The sequence below is a fragment of the Phalacrocorax carbo genome, chromosome 6, assembly GCF_963921805.1.
Source record: "Phalacrocorax carbo chromosome 6, bPhaCar2.1, whole genome shotgun sequence".
Lineage (NCBI taxonomy): Eukaryota > Metazoa > Chordata > Aves > Suliformes > Phalacrocoracidae > Phalacrocorax > Phalacrocorax carbo.
Window position 1 is genome coordinate 54838913 of NC_087518.1, and position 18158 is coordinate 54857070.

General features: G+C 38.1%; 1 long non-coding RNA gene across 1 annotated transcript in view; it reads right to left on the reverse strand.

Annotated features, from left to right (window-relative positions):
- LOC135314103 (uncharacterized) overlaps positions 1–17865 on the reverse strand; it is a 41332-nt gene extending 23467 nt beyond the window's left edge. Inside the window, exon 1 of the long non-coding RNA XR_010373578.1 lies at positions 17571–17865. This is a non-coding gene — a long non-coding RNA (uncharacterized LOC135314103). The remainder of the gene's footprint in view (positions 1–17570) is intronic.
- Between the last annotated feature and the right edge of the window lie 293 nt (positions 17866–18158).

The window sequence follows — 18158 nt, forward strand, 5'->3', positions numbered from 1 at the left end:
TTCTTGAAGAGGCTGAAGAGAAATGACGTATCCAGCCCAAAGCACCTTCCACCACATCTCTGACAACATTCAGCTCAAGGCACTCTGACCCCTCAGTTGATTATCTGTGCCTTGACAGTGCTGTCTACAAAAACCACCAGAAAATTAGCACTTCTGAATGCCTGTTTTGCATTCTTCAAGTACATTATTAGAATTGTTTTGTCAAAAGAAGCATGCTACATCATTGTATTCATAATAAATGCTCTTTGATTTGTATGACTTTGTGTTTGTAATACACCCAAACAAAGATCTCATTTGTTCTGCTGGCAAAAGCTAATCTGTACAAGGATTTTTTTTTTATTATTTTCTGCAAAAACTGCCTTTCTGAGCCTAGAGATTGGGTTAGCTAAAAGCTTTGCATTCATTATCTTTAAGGTACCATGTTAATGAAAGGATTTTAATCATTGACATTGCTATGTGAATTATTATTACACAAACCCCTGCTGTTGAGTTAGACAAAATTAACCCAGTGTAAGGGGCATTAAAAAAAAAATCACAGCTAATTAGTAAGCTAACAGGAACAAAGAGAATGTATAACAAAGATGTTGAGAGGAAGACACTTACGTAAAAGCTGTAGCTTCCATTCCAACATTGATCTTTCTGTACGGAAATCTTTTTTCTGTCTGATTTGTTCCATTAGACTTGAGCATTTTTATGTTTTGTAATTAGTTTCCTAAGCCACAATGTCTCACTTCTCTCAAACTGTGGAAATCCAAAGGCTCATAATAGAAAATGGAAGATATTTAAAAATGCTTTTAAATTATTTCCCCAGCGATCTATATCAGAAGCATAAAGTAATTCTCTGGATTATTCTAGGAAATTATTTCCATATTCTCTGCTGTTCTCCATGAACTGCAGAATACTTTAACTAATCTAACCAGGTTCCTTTGGAATAAGCCCTTCATTTTAATGGATTGATACTATTGTCCAGGTTGCAATTCCATATGGAGCAGATAAATGAAGCTATAGGTTTAAATCACTGCATGCCTTCTCTTCTACACTCCTAGTCATGCTGGTTTCCAATGGGCAACACATCATTGTGCTGATGTAAGAGCCAAGGATGAGACGATCAAACCTCAGAGAAGCATTCATGCTGGGTGCCATTTGTTTATAATTGCTCTTCGTAAGTTACAGTTTCAGATAAAGCTCCCAAAATGGAATGAAGAGAAAATAATAATTAAGTCTGTTTCTCTTTTTGAGCCTGACAAAGGCTTTAAAATATTTTTAACGTGTTTGTCCTTCCGTTCACTACTCCACACATTTCCCTCCCCCCCCCTTTTGTTCATCAGCCTTTTCAGCCTGATAATTAAGACTCAAAATATTTGCTGCTGCTGGTTTTTTCCGAGCCATCATTTGGTTTGTGTTGTAAATGTGGAACAACAATCATCCAGTTCTCTTGTGTGCCAGTAATTTAGTATTTCAATAATCTCCAATTGTTGAAAGGTTTAAAACAATTCAACATTTCTAGCAGTTTCCTTTTCTTTGTGGGGACGAAATATGTGAACATAACATTTACAGCATATACTTTTATATTTTCCTTTTTTTCCTCCTTTTTTTGTGATCCTTATGAGGGAATTAACACAAGGGGCAATTGCTGAGCATAAAACAGAAGACTCACTTCAATAAAAAAATAACGTTCTTGCACAGGGGCAGTTTTTACAACCAATATCATCACTTCAGCTCCTCTAGTGCTGGATAATTCCATTAACTCTTTTTATCCAAATTCACGTAAAATAAAAGAAAGAGGTAGTGTCTAGTGTATTCTGCAAGGGGCAGTACATTTCTGTTATGTGGAAATTTCCACAGAAGGACTTTGCAGCATTTTAAAAATATTGGCTAGCCATGCCAAAAAACTGTAAGTCAAAATTGCGTTAGTTCCACAACATACACAATGGGTCCAGGAAGGTTAATGACAAAACTGGGAACTAGATGATAAGCACCTTGGAGCACATTTTAGAGAGTAATAAAATTTATTTTATTTCCAGAATCCCTGGGCAATGTTCTTCTCTCCAAATTATTAGATCTGTAAGAAACTGCCTGAGTCACTGTTTTGGGGAGAACTGTGGGTGTTAATCAGGCCAGTTGTCTAAAATGCATCTAGATATCCAGTTTCTATAGCACTGAAACTGTTTGCCAGTGACTGGCCTAGAGACAAGTAAATCCGTGATAACTCCCAAGAGAGAACCTACCCCCCAGTTCTCACTCCCAGTGTATTTTTTCTTTTTTTCATTCAGTGTTGATACACCAGGAATGAAATACAGTTTTTCCTACATTGTAAGTTTTCCTATAATATAACTTTCAGAAAAGCAACACAGAAAGTCATCCTAAAATTGTATCAAAAGCCACAAATGATTCAGCTGAAAACCTAGGAAGGACATTTGAGTTGCAGGCAAAAAAAGCTCAGTGGACTTCTCTGACTCCTTTAGGAATTGGAACTGATTCATTAGTCCGGCTGAGAAATGACTGGCAGTCACAGAAGACGGCACCCAGTCCCCCATGCTGTGGCCCTTCCCCGTGTGTGGCAGCCGGCTCTCCAGTCCTGGAAGTGAGGAACCTTTCGGGGAGTGCAAGATAACAAAGATAGCCAGTAACACATGCTCTCTCTGCAGTCAGTATCCCTACAATGCCAGCCAGTCTTCAGTTAGATTATGTCTCTTTTTAAAAAAATAATGCTATACAGACGTGGACAAAACTCCTTGGACAATCACACATAATTCACAAGCTTCCTTCCAACTTTTAGACTACTCTGGCAAAGACTTCCTATATACCTTCCCTAGCCATCAAGGCGGTTCCCTTTCCCTCCTTGTACTAAACCAGTCAGCTTAATGCTGACCGGTTGTGGATCTTGCAATGGGGAAAACTATTGATAGTTTTAGCTGTAACAACCCCTACTTACATATCCTTCATATGCTGTATTTGGCTAAGCGTGAATTGAAAATAAACAATTTCATGAAAAGAAAGAAGCTGAATTAATTTTTTAGATGTCCACAGCAAATCTCTGTTGTCTATTGAGTGTCATGTTTTTACTGATGATAGATAGCTGTGCATTTATGAAAATTAGATACAGGTCTATCTATATGTGTATGTTTTCACATATAAGTGCGTATGTGCACTTGCCTGTAAGAATTGTATAAGAAAACTGATTAGAAAAATAAGACTATCAACCCTGATCCATTTGCGCTTTTCAGTTTCATATGCTATACAACCATTTGCTCAGATTTCATAGTGATGTTGATGAAAACTGTATGCAAGCAATGAATGCATGATGTACAACAGAAATTTGTTATTTATAGCAGAGAGGCTTCTTTTCTTCTTCATAAATATTATTTAAGCTAGCCACTAAAATCTGAAAATATAGAGGTCCTGACAATGCCCCCTTTGAATGAATATTTCATATCGTTAAAAATGTTTCTAGCTCTGTTTCTTCAGAGAAATTCTGTATTAGCATGCATTTAAGTTTATTGCTGAATAGGGCTGAAATTCTGCTTTTCTTTTAGATACATACTGATAATTCGAATGGTAAAAAAATGAATTTTACACCACTTCCTTATGTCTTATACAAATGATTTATAAAAGTTTTTGAATTTTCATCTTTACTCTGCTGCACTACAAAGCAGTTATCAGACCCCATTGTGAACGCTGTGGAAAAACACAGCCCGGTTGACAGATTAGTAGTATTTGGTGCTAATATTACTAATTCAACGTTTGAAAGGGCTGCTCACTGGGGAAAAATAACACGTTCTCTAAGTCACAGGAGAAACTAGGGAGATAGTTAATGGGTGTTGGCTGTGCTGCACATATTGTGCGCAGTGCTGTTCACATTGCAGCTGACTGACTGCCAATAGATGTGGAAGTAATTGTCAACAAGATTTATTGTTACTTTCACATTTATACAGTTAGAGAGGAAAGGTTGAAAGAGTTTTGTGAAGTTCAGTGCTGACTTCTGCTGAACCATAGCAACACACACTGATTATCACTAATGCATGGGACTGAAAGAATTTTGCATCTTTGGAGGCCTTAAAAGTCATTCTTTCTTGTGAGACCAAAATTCCCCACAATCCTCAATAATTTTTTTCTAAGATCAATACCTGAGCTCTGACTAACTCAAAAAAACTAGTAATTTTTCAGTATACAAGTGGACTTGGAAAGCTCAAACTTTTTTAACAACAGAATTAGGGCACTCAAGGTAATTAAAAAGTAACCGCTAGAGAGAAGCAGATGGTTTTTACCTGAAATTAAGGGTTGTAAGTAGTGGGGGGAGGCAGTGGATCATCTTTGCGAAGTAAATACTTTAGCTCACCAGTTTGAAGGAGTGCAACACCCTTGTTATATAAATGTATAAATTCCAGAGGCATGAATTTCAATGAATGCTTTTTTCAGTTTGTTTCTGTGGTTTATGCTTCTAGAGAATGTTTTTAGCCTAGCTTCACTAAGGCAAAACCGTTCGATTTACATATAATTTTGTATACATATATATTTTAACTTTAAAAGGATAGATTTATTTTACCAAATACTACAGAATTTAATCAGAAACCAAGAGTCAATATCTCAGGCATTTTTGTGTCTATCCAGATAGAGCAAAAAGTTTAACTTTGAAGGCTTGAATCACTGGTGGGTTTATTTCTTTGTTTCAGATGGAAATCAACTGAGGTGAACTTGGTTACATTTTTGCTGTAGAAGACCCCTCTAGCTCTGGCATCTTCTTAACTAATAGCTCAAGACTATGATACACGAGACAGACTGACGAGCAATAGCAATTCTTTCAAACAAAAAATTCTGCAAAGAGACTCTAACGTGGAAGAGCGAGGGGGGCTGCTATTAGAGGACTTACCCAGCGCAGCTGTATGTTGCTGCAGTCTCTATCAAGAACCCTGAAAGCAAACAAGGAAGGTATTTAGGCCCAGTGAAACATGCTCTTATGTACCACACAAACACGTGTGCAGTTACTCCACCCTTGATGAAGGCAACTACTTGTTAATTTAGCACGATATTTTGCCTGTTTGCACATAATTAGCACCATTAAAGTCTCCATTTCTATCTTATAGATGGCACTTGTATAGATAAAATTCTTTGTTTTATTATATTTTAAAAGTCCAATGTACCTAAAGGCACCAAGTAAGTTTAAAAATGCTCCCTGGAGGCATGTTTCTGTTTGCTTGCTGTTCTGTACTTACCTATTAGGAAGCATGACCCTAATTTCAAGATTAGGCATGCAAACACATGCCAGCCAAACAGCTGATAAAAGTCTCTTGAGAACATTTGTTTGTTGCCAAAGAGGGTACAGCTTATTGTAAACTAATAAAATAAAGAATTATCTCTTCTCAAAACTTGATCTTGTCTTCCAATTTCAGGTGGCATTTCCCAGCACTGTTGCAGCTGTTCAGAGAATTATCATGGCAATGAAGGACATCTGGATAACGGACAGAACAAGAGTATCAGGATATGGAGAAAATAGGATAGGAGAAGTGTTATGGCAATTTTGGATTGGAAATGCTCTAAAGTGTCCTAAGAAGTACTAGAAAAAACAGACATTTCAGATAAGAAACCTGTTTATCTAAACGTTATTTAAATGGAAATCACGTTTTTTTCAGGAAAACATCTGAAATTGTAATGCCAATTTAAAAAACCATCTATTTCACTACTAAGAAGAAAATCAAAAGAGTTAGAAACAGTCTTCTGATAGTTAGGCAAACACTGTTACAAGATACAATATGGGAAAGGGTCTGTACACACCCTTGTGAAAGTAGTGAATTGTAACCTTGGTGTTGAATGTTCTTGGCAATTAGATTTGGCCTAGAGGAGAAAACATTTTATATCTATGTCCCTCTCTCTTTTAGGATTTCGCCTGTTTCCATAATGCCTACAATTTTATACTGCTCTTCATAACCGTCTGTACTCTTATTTCAGAAAAAAATATATGGGAATAGTGTATTTGAAAATAATATTATAAATGTCATCTATGCAAGGGAAATACGACCGCTCTTTTCACATAGGCTGAGCGCTCCATGTTCCAAGTCTTGAGCACACGTGCGTCCACACGCACAAATTACCCCTCCAACTCTGCCTACACAGTCTGTCCCCAGGGTCGCTAACAAACTATATGCCCTCCGGCAAATTTAGTCCCTTATAGTCGAATAGTTCTCAGACTTAGCAGAAGTCTGAATAATGTGAAGAAGTGCTGAGAAAACATTGATGGCTGTTGTGTACCTGCGTGAGCCACAATAAGAGCACTCACACAGCTGTAAGGGAATCAGAAGGTAATGCAAGGAAAAAGCAGAGCGTTAGCAAGGGTAGTTTCAGAAAGAATGAGGCCAGAGGGCTAGGTTCATGCTGCATTGTGTAGTACCCAAAAGAGTGCCCCTCTGGCCCTTCATTCTAGGGGTTCCATGTTATGCATATGAAATAAATGAAAACTGGCTACAGAAAGATATGCTAAGTGGAGTAGTTCAAACTTAGTGATTTTGTAAAACAGAAATTTCTGCCAATTCCTTCCTCCTGTAGAGAATCAAATCCAAAGCTTCACCAGATTTGTCTGAACAGCCCTCCAGACTGATAGCAGGCCTGAAGTTCTACCTTGTTTGGTCCTCACCCCAGGTAAAGGCATGAGATACTATTTGAGATATAAGCAAAGCTTTCTCTGCCAAAGGTTAAAATCCTGACTTCTTTCAAGGCTCAAATCACTTGTACCTCCAATATCTAAGTGTTTTTCAAAAGGGAAGATGGTTAATTTTGTAAGATAACTTCTAAGGACTCAAATCCTATATCCCTGAACGTCACTGTAAGCCAATGGGTAGAAACATAACAGTCTCAAAAATAATCTAATTTGTTGGACCATTAAAGATAATTTGTGTGAATAAAGATATAATTGGCTAATTTACAATGAAGTCAGGTAAGGCAACAAATTATTTAGGAGATAAAAATAACTAAGTGGTTATACAACAAAAATATTTACCATGATTTTTTTTTTGAGATAACATGACAGGTCTCTCCCATCATGCCTACATGACAGAGGTGGTAACGGAAGAGCTATTCTAATTACAAAGCATTGGTGTAGCACATACCACTGTTAGGCAGATGGATGGCATTAATGCTGAGTAATGCAGAAAGTTTCCAGAGATAACATCTTCATTAGCAGGACTATGATGTCCTACACTGGCTTGCTTTTAGATCCGCTAGGCTGAAAAACAAGTGTTATAGATGAAACCTTCAAACATCATGAACATTTTTGTTCCATGTTTGCTGCAGAGAAAGAAAAAATATAGAGGTATAAAAAGGTAATCTGATGACTGATGCAGACAGTATCTGGTGCCCTGTTTCCCTTTCTCCCAGCATGTCTGAGGCACTCAGCTGTCTGACATCAGCCCCTTGCCCCCTGCTCACTTATGTGTCAGTAAAAACCTAGTACAGATAAATTAAGGTAGTTCAGAGCATATCCCTGGGTTTCATCATCTCCTCAGTCACCAGCCATAGGACAGATTACAATTTCACAGATGCTAGGAGAGGAGATATTATAGCAAAGCAGTAGTGCCACTACAGATAAGGTTAAGATGGCACTTCCATTATAAACACCTATTTTCAGTGGCTTATAACTTCAGGCTACAAATTTCTCCCAGGCTGAAACTTGGCATATTTGGGCTCAGCTTGGTAATGGCTTTCCCTGCCTCTTCATACCGTTTTGATTAGGTGTTTGCGATATGAGAATGCAAACAAATATATGTCTCTGGTGGTTTCAAACGGCAATGAAATACTTTTTTTCATGAAAAAGCCTGGAGGGCAGGATGTTTCTGTCATTCTAACACCCATTTTATTGTCAGCTATTTCCCCAAAAGATAATTTTTAAAGTGACAAAATTCACATCATTATTTCCAAAAAACCACCCCATTCAGGACATCTCAGGGGTAAGGTCCCTGCCAATCTGCTCTGAAGGGCACGCTGGGTCCCTCTGAGCGCCGAGGGCTCGCAGTGCTTGCCAGCGCCGCACAGTCTGGGCAAGTCCTTCCTCAGGGCTGGGACAAAAGCCACCCTTGGCAGAACAACATTTCTGGGAGTTCAACATATGGACCAAAACTTCCCTATTTTGCAATGAGGAAAAATCAAACATTGTTATATAGCACACAAACCTCATTATTTTAATGAGGCATTTATTCTAATTGTCTAATTATTTTGAATTATACCTCATTATTAAAATCCTGTTTTTTTCATTCTGATCTTTAATGAAGGATGTAATGAAACCCCTAAATACAGTACAGCTTTTTGTCTGCGGCCTTCTCCTCTCATGAAGTTTAGTATTTTTGCCAACGATGATAATTTTTGAGCAATCCTCCAAAACAATAAAGTACAGAAACCTACTTGCATGTCTGTCTACCTGCCTGGCTCCCTTCACGGTAGTATCTATTTCACCGGCTATTTAAAAAAATAAGTAACTGTAATAAACCTGTTGAATGAGACAAATTTTTTTTACTTTTCCTGTGTACTTCTCATATACCAAGGTATGTTGAATTGTTCTATCACAAGCAATGCATAACCCTTCTGTGGCTTTAATGAGCTGAGAGGATGCTGTATCAACCAAAGCATATTTTTAAAGAGTCAGACTCACAGTGGATGGAGTAGAAAAGGACAAAGAAATGGGAACAGGAAGAAGAGACAAAAAAGGGCAACCAACATATAAAAATGATTGAACAGTAGTTATTCTTGATATTTTTCATTTTTTCAAAATTTATTTCTGATTACCCTCATCAATTTAATTTTTGCCAGCATATCTAACACACACTATATCTCCTTTGTAGTTCTGGAACATATGTGGTATGTACCTCCTTCAGGGTACTGGGTTGTAATAAACATACTATGTACGTTCCTCGGGACACTGGGCCCAGGCACACTGCGGAGAGGAAGAGATCGCAGTGGCATTATGTTAACTGAACCTCCCTGGAGTCTCTGGGGGCACCATACTGACAATTTTTTTAGGCAGAAGACATTCACATGTGACAGATACAGGCATCAGTATGAAGCACAGGCAAGGAGGTAGCATACTCCTTACTCTGGTCACTCCAACCCGAAGCACATGGCAGGACTGGGAAGAGGCCAAAGGCAAAAATAACTAAAAATTGAACGGCTGTTGTTTTTTGAAGACGAGATAGAAAAGGAGATATGATAAAAAATTATGACAATAACGGCAGAGCAAGAAAACTAGGAGATTCTTACATGGAACGTACCCAACAAAAAGCCACCCACTGAAACAGAAAAGCAACGATTTAAGCGTATGCAAACACTGTACTGCAAGAGTACATCAGCAATGACTGCGGTACACCAGAGAGATACCCACACTAGCTTTAAACTAGTGAGCCCGGGTACTGCCAGCAGTCAGCCACAGCAGTGCAGAGCTCAGCATGAGCTAATTTACCCAGCTTCTCAGCAAAGTAAATTGGCTGTGCTGGGCTCAGTACTGCCTTGGTTAGATTGTTACCGGTGTTTGAATTTAAATCTAGCTCAGGTTTCTCTGCATTACACTGCAGGCACTTGAATGATTGCTGGGTAAACCTACCGAAAGACTTGTAGAAAGACAGTTCTTAGATAAATTGTACACCTATGGAACTCCTAAAAATATTATTAAGTTAATAGTATAGTGCAGTAAGACTCGTCCCAAAGTACTAGATACATAGGCAGTAGGAACATTTGCAGTTGCTTTAAAGAGAACGGAAAAATTGCAAAGGCTATAAGGAAGAGATATTTTTATGCTGCAGGGCATAAACCCCAACTTAAAGCTCCCTGTAAAATGCTGGTCCAGGTAAGGTTTGGATGACAATCCCGTATGGTCTATTTTATACTCCTAATTGGAAACCCTGATTAAAAGTACCTTTCCAGTGACTGTTGTAGGATTTTTCAGTATATGTAAGCCATCGTTATAAACATTATTTAAAAGTCTGACTCCAATCTGGTGAAAGGAATAACTTTTTAAGTCAGCATGGATGTACCAGCAAAAAAACCCTAACGCAACCCAAAATACCCTAACTTAGGAACGTTTAGCATTTAGCTGTAAATTCCATCTCACAAATGCGGCCATCTATCTCAAATGTTACTTTACTGAATAGTGACTAGATTTATCTGTTGTGGTTATGTCAGATGACTGTATGGTATACAGAAATGTTCCTTGAAGAGATGGATGCTTTTTCCTCTTTGTAAGAAGGATTGGCCATGGTTCAGTGAGACTGCAAAAATACTTTCGAATTAGGCATGGGCTGGCGATAATTGTTAGTGATTGAATGTCAATGGGTGAGAGTGGAAAAAAGCCCCATATAATGGCAGATGATGGTATGTGAAAGTGCCTGTTACACTGACACAGTATCACTCTATCAGACTATAAATGAAGGGCAAATTAAATTAGGTTAAATATATGGTTATTTAACAACACTCAGCCAAACATTTCTTTGCCGGATAGCAAATAAGGCTTGTATTTAACCAAAGATTAGTGCATTCCAATTTTAATACCAATGCAGTTTGTTTTTATAGGAGGATCTAAACAGCACTTTATGTTGACATTTCTATTGCGTATTTAATGAACGCATATCAAATATGCATGGCAAATAAATACTGTGTTCCACGTAAACCTTTCCCGCACAATCCCTATCTTTTCTGCTTTGAAGTATATTTGTTCTCATAAAAACGCCTGTCACTACAACGTAACTAAATCTTATTTCAATTTTTTCCATATAACCACAGAAATCTAGGTGATTATAAGTACTGCTGTACTGCTGTTCTAAAACGCAGACCTGAGCAGCACCTCTGCCTTCCTCTAAGTAGTCAGTCTGCTGAGAGAGTACCCTTCTGACAGAACAGATTAAGGCTATCCAAAACTCCTTAATCTACTGTCCATACAGAACAGTGCCGTGACATTGCACATGATGCAACCAACAAAATCAGACCTGGCAGGGGATCCTAACTATGTTCTTCAGCTTGCATAGCTGTCTCTGTGCTCAGCTAGCGCAGAGGAACACCTCTTTTGATAGCATCGGGTTAGTTCCAGGTACAGGGGGTACATTTCCAGCACAATGTTCAATTTTACTGGATAAAATGTTCGTCATTCACATCCCGATGGATCCTGGCTGAAGTTTACTTAATCTGGAATTCTAGAGGACTTGTAGAAATACCTGGCAAACATTTACAGTGTAGAAGCCTAAAATGTTGTCTCTATTCAAAGAACTGTTTAAACACAAAATTGTGAACTATATCATAAAAATAATAAATAAATATGTCTATTGCACATATCTTCTGCCTACTTGCAAATAAGTCTAAGGCTGTGAGAATTGTTCCAATTTTCATTTTAAATGATGTAATCTAATCTATCAATTTATTATTTGGGTGCCCTGAATTTCATACCGCTTAGTTTGAACAGAGAGTAGGCAACTCCTTTTTCTGTGCAAATATATTAACATAAAGGCAGTAATCACTATTTTTAAATATTTTTTTTTTAATTCACAAAGGCTTTTCAAACAATATTGCAGATTTTTTAAAGGAAACGCAAACATTGTATTTGTTTGGTACCTTCAAGTCCAGAAATAACAAAACCCAGATTCCTTAGCTCAATAGATTCTGAAATTAATGCTTATTTCTGCACACATTCAGGTTCTGGTATTTTATAAAGGAGCTTTAATGCTAGTCTGCCTAGTAATTCACTATGGGATGTCTTTATATACCACTGACAGTAATACGGCTCATTTTGGGTGATTAACTTAACCCCCAGTATTGCAAGTGCCTTGCTACATTAGCATATCTTTCAAGGAATAGTTGCAATGTGAGAAAATTGCCTGTAGGATTATTTGCAACTAGGAACCTGTGAAATGTAAAATAAAATTGAAGACTATAAAGTAAAACATCAAAGCTACCTAAAATATTAATAGCCAGTACTCCAAAAAGTAATTTAGAAGAATTGCATGAGGGAGTGAAAATTACTAATTTAAAAACAGATAGCCCTGGCAAAATAAAGTCAGAAGTTTAGAACAAACAATAGATAATACAGATTCATTGTATATGCAATATGCAAAGAATGCAAGCGGCAGTAGCAGCTTTAGTAGCTGAAGAAGGCTGGGACTGAAATGCCTGACCAAGCAAGCAACTAGATCTGTACAAACAAAACAACAAAGTTGTATTATATTGAATTTAGGCTACTGGAGAGAAGGAAAAACAAGTCCTCTTTAATCCATCGAGTTTTCAGTTACATTTTCATTCTAATTGGGCACAGGCAGAAATTGTGGGCAGAAGGATTTTCTTTTTAATTGATGCATTTGGAACTGAGAGCCATTGTCAATGCTGTTCCAAGTCACGTTTTCACCTGTTCTCTGTGGGGCATACCATGTCGGAAGTTTCAGTTGGGTTTCTGTGGGAGACTACGAGCTTCAAAGCTAACATCGTGAAACCCGTTTCCCTTTTCATATGCACTTTTTCTTTTAATAAATTTCAGAACAAAGAAATAAACTCAGATGAAAGGCACAGAAAACAGAAGAAAACATCTTTAGTCTTGAATCAGGCCCCGATTCTGCAGGACGCGTGGCAGAGCTTCGTGTCGGATTCGTGTTTAATCTTCTTACTGAACCATTGCCTCAGAGAAGTTCTTATGTACTTAGGCTGCTTACTGCTCAGAGCACTAACACCGGGCCAAGAGCACGAGCATGAGCAAACTCTGTGTGAATCACTGAGGCCGCCTGCCTTCCAGGGCTGCCCAGCCTCGGCGCTCCCTCTTTGCTCGGGAGTACACAGGCAAGAAGGTGACCTAAAGCCCTGCATCATATTCACGGCACGCTCAAAACTACTCCAAGCTGCACCAGTTGCAAAGAACACCTGCACGTGAAAGCAATGGGATCTCTCTGTCCTTGTCTGCTCTTGACTTTGTGTGGGGTAATTCCAGGTCAAAGTCCAGGTAAGAAGCTGTGATTCACTGAAACCCACATTTGACTTCTGAGAGTCTTTAACACATTGCTGCCAGGGCTGTTCTGTGAAACTACATTAATGTCATAGCAGGTGCAGCTTTAAACTGTGCCAGTGAAATATATAATGTACAGCAAGGAGGGGCATTTCTGAAGAAGTTGCCACATACATGGAGTCATTCCCTTATGCAACTGAATATTGCACAGGCTTAGGAGGAAAGTGCAGAGGCTAAGTATATTTGATTTATCCTCATATTTTATCTGTTTTTTTCTTCTGAAAAAGGCAGTGCCCTAATGGAGAAGTCTCCCAGGATAAGGCATTAGTGAAAGTTCTACAGAAAACAACATAGTTTGTTTGAAAGGGGACTGACTCAATGACAGAAGAGGTCTTTTTTTTTTTTTAAATCTCTAATAACTATGTTCTGTAGACATTTATAGTCTATAGTACAAGATGATAAAAACTGAACTCGTTTGGGAAGTTCTGGTACTTAAAACTGTAAAGAATTCTACCAGCTGCTTCTAAAACAGGAAAGAGTTTTCTGTATTAAATACTCCAGACTAAATTCTGTAATTCTTGATACTAATTTTTTTAACCTGTGATTAATATATCTCAAGACTCTATTGATAATCGTGCTCACTTACAGATATATCACGATACAGTGTAATTACAAAAAGAGCACTGGTACTGTACTTTTAGCTTATATTTAAAAGTCAGGGAAAGAAGCTCGTTCAAACTGACCTATCCGTTCAAATAGCGGATGAAAAAACAATGCCAGCAGCTATTTTCAGATGACGTACTCTAAATACCAGTTGGAATACAATACCTTTAAAAGAAGCTCTTCTTTGAGCTATGACATGTAGAGCAATAACCCTTACCTGAATGATTCACTTTCCTATAACAATGTGTGGAGCCTCTTCTCGTTATGCCGTACTTAAAGGTAGCAGAAATCACTTTTGAAGTGACTTGACTCAATCGTGGTGATTATTCTATGGCTAACCTATTGCAAGGCTGCTGTATCTTTTTTTCTTTCCTTCCACCTTCCACAAAGGGAATCTTCCTAAAGAACACTGAAGTTCATTATATTGATAAACTCATGATCCCATCTAGCCTGTATGGTTGCTTTGGGCAACCGATTACCAGGAAACATTCAGAGCAGCATGAAGAGTCTAAATCAGTGTGGGTTGGGAGGATTAGACCCACTTTCCACCCCTGTTGCACTGAAGGTGTTTTGACTCCAGTTACAGAAGTCATCATGAAATGGCAGTGCTTTCTTTTCTGAACTGGGCTTTAAGAACAAGGTTATTCTTCACTGTAAAAAAGCTTGCCTGAGCCAAACGTTATAGATCTTGCTTAACGGTTTTCCAAACTTCTTTCACATATACCTGTGTCTACATATAACAAACTATTTGACCAAAAGTGTTCCACCAAGTGAGGGCAAATGAGTGACCTTTATAGAGAAATCTGGAATAACTACACTGTCCAGACATTCTAACAGAAGAACAGAAAAATAAAAATACCCAGAGATAATACTGTGGTTAAATGGGGACTAAATGACCACTACTGATTTCTATTAATTTCACTATTGATTTCTAAAATCAATTACTTGATGTATCCTATGTATGCTAGATTCTTTACTCAGTGAATGCACGTACCAGGATTTCCATGTCAGAAGCCAGTGCTGATTATTACGAGCACGAGTGTCTCATCTGCTATGAAATGGAAAGGAACAGTTAAGCCAACCTTCCCCACCCCCCCCAGCTTTACATTTAGTACCAGAACTTTACAGAGAGAACTATGCTTTGCTCAGCTGTGAAATACTGTGCCTTAGCAATCTCCATTCTGTGGATTCATGATCCTGAGGCTGCTGAACACACAGATGGCAGGGCTGTCTTAAGCAGTCTCATGCAGTCCTTTCGGCAGCTGAATATTTCTGAAATGCATCAGCGTACTGATTCTTTCACCTTTTGTTTGGGAGCAATGACTTTTGTGAGGCTGCCTGGGCTAGACTGCTCTCACCTGAGCTGGTGGCTTCGCCGTTCCAAGCACTGGGCACCCACATACCCACTGAAGGCAGTGGGAAAGACAACTGTTGTGAAAATTTAGGTCATCAGCTTTGAAAACATATGCAATACTTGTGCTGGGATATTACTTTTCCACCAGCTGGGGCAGCTGGCACAAAAAAGGCTTAAAACTTGGAAGGGTTTTGTTTTGTTTTGTTTTGTTTTCTGAGTACTTCCATCCTATTCTGGACCATACAGCTCTGTGACTGTAAGAAATATTTGTTACTGAAGTACATGACACTTCTATAAGAATTTGTAGTCACTTGACTTTTGTGCGTGTGGGTTGATAACAGTACTATTTATTACAGAAGCCTAAAGTGTCCCTTTGAAAAGAAATTATCAAACATAATATTTCTTTTTGTACAAAAATATCCTGTAAAAAGATTATTTTCATGAATAGCAACACTTCGCTTCAATTTGTATGTCTGTGTGCAATTTCTAAAGAAGCTTTCAGATAGATCTCATTTCTATGAGGATTTGATAAGACAACTCTGAGGAAATAATAAACAGATTCTATTTATAATGGACTTGCTAACTAGCACTCAGAAAAGGCTTTTATGCGTGAGGTCTTTTTCTTTGAATTGATCTTACTTGGGACAAAACTATTATCATAGGATCCTGTTCAGTCCATAAGTATGCAGGGACTTGATTCTGTCTGAACCCAGATCTAAGGAGAAAAATTCATTGCTGCTTGGAATAGTAGGTGATGGCAGTACGCTGACATTTCCATTAAAAATAATTAAAAAAAAACCCAAACACGTTAGTGTTTCCTCCATTTCAGGATTCCTGGGGAGATCACATAATGTTGTACCTCCAGTGTCAGACTGGTTTCTCATCTGGTACTATTACATCTATCCAGTTTACCAAGGAAGGAGGACCTGGCATATTTGCTCTTCTCAGATTTCCCATTGTCCTTCATAAGGATTGTAGAATTTATTACATAGTGAAAAGTACAGGGGGGTGATTTTCACTGTTATGGGAAGCCCAGGTTTCCACAAATGATAGCTTAACATGCAGAAGGAGCAAACTGGTAGTTTGCACATACAAATATTTAGATATTTAATGAGCAGAGGCTTCAGGAGTAGCAGGCAAGTTTCCAGTGCCTAGTCCATTATGTTCAGTAGAAACATACAGGACTGTTTATTCTGAAATGCAACGCCCCTGAAGAAGAGAGCTGATACGATACTACAGCTGGCCAGTTTGACTCTGCTGCCCATTCCCACTCAACCACCAAAACTTTTGTTTGTCATTTGAAGAGCTGATTTATCTAATCTGGTTCCTACAAGATTAAAGACTATGAAATGCCCATCTTACTTCCCTGTTGCATGCAGAACTTTGTACTGTAGAGACCAGTGCAACCAGTTTAGACCAACAATAAATTCATTCCTCTGCTCTAGGACCATGAGGCTCTCTCTAAATGTTTTTGAAGACCTGGGGCAGGATAATGCGAGGCTGTGGGGGAGAGGAATCATCCTGGATTGCAGGGTCCACAGTAGGCAGCTGGCAGTAACTTTGAAAGTTTCAAGCACAAAGTCTCCAGTGCATCAAAGGTTATCGCTTAAATCTTCCTGCCCCACACATCTGCTACCATCTGATCTGGCTGTCTGCGGCAGACTCAGGAAACGGTGCCGAAACAAATGACACAAACATATTCAGAACAATTATCTCTAAAATGTTACGAAGGAATTGTAGTTCAGTGGTGTAAAAGAGTACAAAAAAAAAAAAAAAAAAAAAGCTTGACTTTAAAAGCTGGTTTTTTACCACTGCAATTTGTTGAAGAAAATAAAAAGTATAAAACACTTTACCATTATTTTAATGGATACATCATGTTCCCCAGCATCAGAATTACAAAGGTGTAATTTGTTGTATTTATAACCTCTATCCTCATTTGCAGTGAAAATCTTACACATTTTCTTTAAAGAGATTTCACTTGGAATACTTACCTACCTTGCTATTCTGCTCTTATTTATTATTATTACATATTTTATTCTATTCTTTCTAAGAGAATAAATGGCAAAAGACTTACTCATTATACAGTATCTCATAAAGCTCTCACATTTCTTGGAAAAAATGGTTTATGCTAAGATTGGTACTGACAAGCACTTTTTTAATTGCTAGTAATGTATACACAAAGAATACGGTAGATATTATAACTGATATTGCTGCTGAGGCTATAGTAATCTTCTCTGTATCAGAAGTCCCTGCCATCATTTTGTTCTCTAGAGGATGTGGCGTGATTAGGGCAGTCCCATTGTTTCATCTGAAATCTTAGCAGATTAATACTTTCATCGGGGCATCAATTTGTCCCACTTTTCTTTTTGCTGCTCTTTGTGAGTGACACAGCCAAAGGAATGCACCTCTTTAAACTGTCATTCAGTTTAACTCCTCCTCTGCAATTATACTGGCATGCATAATACATCATAACAAATTGGATTTTGTGAAGAAGCAACAACAGAAATTATATTTGCTTGTGGCATAAGATAGAAGCTGTTGTAATAAGGGAGGGAGGGGTGAGCGAGGGATAAAGAAATCTAATAAATTATAACCACTTACAGAAAACAGCAGTTGCCTTCTATTTTCTCAAGGTTTCTTCTTCTTCTTTAGCATAAAGACCAATTGCAGAAGCAAAATGAAAGAAAAAAAGAAATATTAAAACAAATTAAATAGCTTTAGAATTAGGAAAGGCTTTACAAAATTGTACAGTGTGTTTGTTGTTTTAGCAGGAAGACTTCTGGCTTTAGAGGTTAAAAATAACGGCTGTACTTCAAGGAAAGCTTTTTGTTTGAACAAAAACTGTTAAAGAGATACCACCGGGTGAAAAATCCTGCATCATATAGGACAAATATCTTTACCAGATCTCCTGGCTGGAATAAGGAACTTCCATTTTCCTTTGATGAGTAAAAAGCCTTCCCCTAAATACCAAACTCTGTGATGGTTTTCCAAGTCTGTCTAAGTCTAGCAGACTCAGTGGCTGATTATCCTCCTCCATGCATGTGATTGCCAGAGTTACTCAAGATAAGGGGCAACACAGAATCTCCTTCAAGTGGCTGACTAGAGCCAACAACATATCCCCAGTGTGCATGGGACTTCAAGACAGCAACCAGATCAGTTGTCTGCTCCAGATCCCTCGGAAAAGGCAAA